The following is a 5,373-nucleotide window of genomic DNA, read 5'->3' on the forward strand; positions in this document are numbered from 1 at the left end:
ACTTACAATAACCTGTACGCAGTATAAAATAATAACAGAAAAGACAGGAATAGAAGTAAAACGGGTAACTCATATCAACGAAACTCAAATCAACTAGTAGAGAGTCCCGAATAACCGGTCATATAACTCATCCCAACAGCCGAGGCCAATCCAACAGTCACAAACAAATATTATTTTTATCAATATGTTGTGGCATGTAACCCGATCCCATAATATAAACTTTAAACAAATCTATTACGGCGTGTAACCCTACCCCTCCATATAATCATCTGTCAATATCATAATCCATCCTTATTCCGTCTTTTTAATTAATTTCTTTTCAATTTCCGTTGCGTCGTGCAACCTGCTCCCCAAACAATATAAATTAACAATAGTAACTCAATAACTAAGATTTACAAGAAATCATACATCAAGAGAACAAATGTACGAGCAATGCAGAATAACATGATAATCCAAGAGACTCAAACTACTCGGATGTCTCAACTTTACCAATTCAACGGTATCTACTTTTAGCAATACGTACAAGTGAAACTACTACAATGAAGGCAACAATTAATATAAAACTATAAGACAACAAGGCATAATACAATTTAGATATACGAGGGAAACAAATCGAGACATGCAGTAAATAAGTACGGAATCAGGGAGAGGATGGACAATTTAAGACAAGAAATGCTAAATGGAAAGTAGCAATTATGGCATGGAAGTCAAATAAGCATGTAGCAATTGAGGCACAAAAACAAGACATAGTATTAAGCAATGAAGATAGGGAAAGTAAGTAATGTAACGACTAAGTCATGAAATAAAGCAATTAATGAAATACAAAAAAGCATGGAAACAAGTAATTTGATGGTATATATACACTCGTCACCTCGCATATACGTTGCTACACATGTAATTCACATAGCACATAGCTCGAGGGTTCCTAATTCCCTCAAATCAAGGTTAGACCCAATACTTACCTCACTCCGCAATCAACTCAAGATTCAACCGCGACCTTGCCTTTCGAATAAGCTTCCAAACCAACCAAATCTAGCAAACTGTTAACCAAACGATTCAAAATAAGCCTTAGAAACTACCCAAGAATGAAAGATGTTCAATTTAGATCATTATTGAAAAAGTCAACAAAAGTCAACCCGAGTCCGCTTGGTCAAAACCCGAGATTCGGATCAAAACTCGATTACTAATTCACCTCCGAGCCCGGTTATATAATTAGTTTCAAAATCCAACCTCAATTCGAGGTCTAAATTCCAAATTTACAAAAATCCCTAATTCTACCCAAATCCTTAATTTCTACCATGAAAATCCTAGATTTGATGTTGAAAACTTATGAAATGTAATGGGTAATTGAAAAAAAATAGATTAAGATCACTTACCAATGAATTTAGGAAGAAACTCTCTTGGGAAAATTGCCTTTAGGGTGTTTAGAGTTGAGAGTTTGAAAGAAATGAGCTAATTCCCGTTTTTCGCCTCTTTTACCCAGCTGCAGTTACCGCAATTGCGACACATAGTTCGCAATTACGATGATCACAAAAGCGATCAAACCCACGCAAATGCGAAGAAGTCCATGAGCTTGTTGTCATCGCAAATGCGATAACTTTGTCGCAAATACGAACCAAAGCAGTCCATAAATATGAATTATACTTCGCAAAGCGAAGAAGCACCAAGTAGACAGTGGTCGCAATTGCGACCACAACTTTCGCAATTGCGAAGATGCAGAGTCCGCAAATGTGAGCTCTCCCCAACCCAGCCTAGGCTCGCAAATGCGATACATTGTTCGCAAATGCGAGATCTGCAGACAACACCAGAAACAGAAATGCATCAGCTATTCTTCTTAGTCCAAAACCACTCCGTAACCTATCCGAAACTTACCCCAGCCCCCGCGCTCCAAACCAAGTATGCACACAAGTGTAATAACATCATACGAACTTGCTCGCACAATCAAAACATCAAAATAACACCTGAACTATTAATCGGACACCAAAATAAATAAAATTATCAATGAAACTTAAGAACATGCAATTTCTCAACCAGACATCCGAATCACGTCAAATCAACTCCATTTTGCACCAAGTTTTACAGACAAGTCATAAATACTATAATGAACTTATACCAAGTTTCGTACCATGTAGCAACAAAGTTAAACTACGGTCAAACTTAGATTCCAGGCAGCATTGAAGTTCAAACTACAATTCCAAGCATACGTTCAAGTCCCAAATCATGATACGGACCCACCGGGACTGTCAAAACACTGATCCGGGTCCGTTTGCTCAAAACATTGATCGAAGTCAACTCAAATAAGTTTTTAAGGCACGATTTCACATTTTTATCATTTTTTTCACATAAAAACCTTCCGGAAGAAGACACAGACTGCGCATGCAAATCGAGGAAGGCTAAACGAAGTTAATCGAGGTTTTGAAACACAGAAATGAGGGCTAAAACTAAAAATGACCTATTGGGTCATTATAGAGAGAGAGAGAGAGAGAGAGAGAGAGAGAGAGAGAGAGAGAGAGAGAGAGAGCTGGATCTGATGGTGGAAATGAGAGAAGGGAAGAGAGCGAGGGCAGCGTTTGGTTGGGCTCCGGTAGAGCTCCACGGCGAAGAGAGAGGGAAAAATGAGAGAGAGTTGAGGGAGAAGAGAGAAAGAGTTGAGAGAAAAGTTGAAGGATCAGTTTTATATATTTGTACTTTGCTATAAAATATAAAAAGTGGCTATAAATAATAATATTTATAAAGTATTTTGGTTTATAATAAATAAGGTGCATTATTTAGTTATAGCATATAAAATTTCCAAAATTGTATTGGAGAAGAAGTGTTGGGGTATGGCAGCAGGCCCAAAGAGGAGGACTCAAATATGTGGCCCAATTTATATTTATTATTCTCAAAGTGATAATACATAGTTTCGAAAGAGTGGATTGTCACTCAACTTAGGAGTATATTTTATTTTGTTTTGGATAACAAAGTGACTTTAATATTATATTTTGACTTAGCAAATAAATAATATTCATTTGGCATGTCATGTTATACTTTAAAATATATTTTTTAATGATAAAATTCCTTTAACGCATGCCTGTTGCATACGTTTAATGAAACAATTAGACGAGCTTAGTGGCTATACGATATAGACAGAAAACGAAAATTGGACAAAATGTGCAATTAATTGAAAAGAAGTTGACTGACTTGCAACTTGCAACTTGCATCAAACTTGTTAGACGGAACAAAAGTCACTTCTGCATTTCCTGGAGATGAGAAATATCAAATATGAGGACGTAAACTGTAAGTGAGTCATATATAAGAGTACGATTGGGTCTCCTGTTCAAAGTCAACATAATCAATTTAGCTACTATTCCCTCCCTCGGTTTCCTCGTATTTTAGTTTTATAAGGCACAAAGTTGAAAAGTATTTTAAAATAAATTTTCGATTGTTGTGGACTTAACTAAATATATGTAAACATAGTATAAAAGTAATTTTTAAATTTTATGATCTTACACATGTCATGTCATGTCATTGCTATAGAATATTTTTCATGTGCATCTACACTACTATTTTAATGCACAACTATACACACTTTTCTACATAATGACAAGAAAAAGAATGACTCTTATTTGTAGCTGTAGACAACACTCTAACAAATAAATTACTCCCTCATTTTCAATTTATCTGATAGTGTTTAGCTGACATAAAGTTTAAAAATAAAATTGAGACTTTTAAAATTTATGGTACAAAACAAACTAATATAAAATTTTATGTCTATAATATCATCACATTAAAAGTAAAATGATTTTTTTATTAGAACCGACTATTATCATAAATCGGGACAGAAGGAGTAGAATTTAGTGGACTAGAGTAAAGACGCGTTTAGTAACTATGGGATATCCACACAAAATGAAAATTGACAAAAAGAACAAATCTAATCAAGAAGTTGACTGACTTGTATCAACTTGTTCTTTGTTCTAATCCAAAAGAAATGTAACTATATATGGCTTTGAGCTAGATAAGAACAAAAACCCAACTTGCAAAGAAAGAAAAACCAAGAATCAATTTAATGCTTATTACTATCTCACACAATATGCCCAGACACTACAGCCAATAGCAAAATCTTGAATACCCAAGGGCCGAGGGCACGGGCGGATTTAGAGGCGAAAGGGGTTGGAAAATTACGCTGAATATATAAGGTAAAAATTCGTTTATACTTTTAAATATTATATTTTGAATTTTGTTTACACAACTTAAAAGCATAGCTTAGTGGTAAAGTTACTTGTTCAATTCCCACTAATCACATTACCAAAATCTTGCTTCCGCCACTTTCTCAGAAACACTAGCAATAGCAAAATCTTGAATACACAACAGACACTAGCAATGGTAGTGCATGTGACTTTGCATGGGATCATTTTAACAGCCACGATTATCAGAAAAGGAGTCCAACTCTACAAAGCACTTAAGAAAATCTCAGCCTTCTCAAATCAGGTGACAATGGTGTTTGACGAATTAGATGGTCATGACTACAATGAAATTTATAAAGCTGCTGAAATCTATTTGGGCAACAAGATGTATTCCGAAAAGTGAGTAAACCTGAGGAGAAGAAGAATTTCAAAGTCACATTGGATCATAAAGAGAAGGTGAAAGATGTTTACGATGGGAATAAATTCAAGTGGGTTTGGTTAGATTCTAAAGGCGTAAGATCTAATAAGGGGAGGTGTTTTGAGCTTACTTTTCACAAGAAGCATAAGGACCTTGCTTTTGACTCTTACTTGCCTTACATTATCAAAGAAGCAAATCATTTGAGAAAGAATTAAGACAAGACAATGAAGATTTCGCACTGTGGAGTGTCAGAAAGTATGTGGAAGCTAAGCCAGTGAATCTATATCATTTTTAAGCAACTTCGATCTTATATGTAATGTTTGTCACCTCTTGGCTTTTGTGTTTTATAAAATTTCAAGTTGCTTCGATTGAGAAAAACAAGCTATATACACAAAAAAAAAACAGTATGCCAAATTTATTTTGAAGGGTTGAAAAGTGAAATGCATAAGGTCCTTTCGCAATGCTAGATCATATATAGATTATATATATTTTTGGTTGTTTTAGCTGCATTTTTAAATGAATTCTATTCTGAAATTATTTATATGAACATAATTTGCAGTGCTGAAATTTTTTTGTGCCGATGGACATAGATTATGTGTATTATGTAATAGTTTTTATAGTTATAGGCAATTATTGGAACGACCCCATACAACTATATACCCTGTTAGTATACGGAATGAGCAAGTTGCTTTGGGAATATTTAGTTTACAATGCGAGCATGTAATTTTCTCATACTTTTATTGCATCCTTTAATGTTTTGGTACAGTAGTATAGTCACAGATAGTTGTAGCA

At 34.7% G+C, this 5,373-nt stretch overlaps 1 long non-coding RNA gene across 1 annotated transcript; it reads left to right on the top strand.

The window, feature by feature from the left end:
* Positions 1–3,976: 3,976 nt before the first annotated feature.
* Positions 3,977–4,999, top strand: LOC108944241 (uncharacterized). Its single transcript, XR_001968235.3, has 2 exons — positions 3,977–4,175; positions 4,314–4,999. It is a non-coding gene; the product is annotated as an uncharacterized lncRNA (long non-coding RNA).
* Positions 5,000–5,373: the final 374 nt, after the last annotated feature.

The sequence above is a fragment of the Nicotiana tomentosiformis genome, chromosome 9 (genome assembly GCF_000390325.3).
Source record: "Nicotiana tomentosiformis chromosome 9, ASM39032v3, whole genome shotgun sequence".
Taxonomy (NCBI): Eukaryota; Viridiplantae; Streptophyta; class Magnoliopsida; order Solanales; family Solanaceae; genus Nicotiana; species Nicotiana tomentosiformis.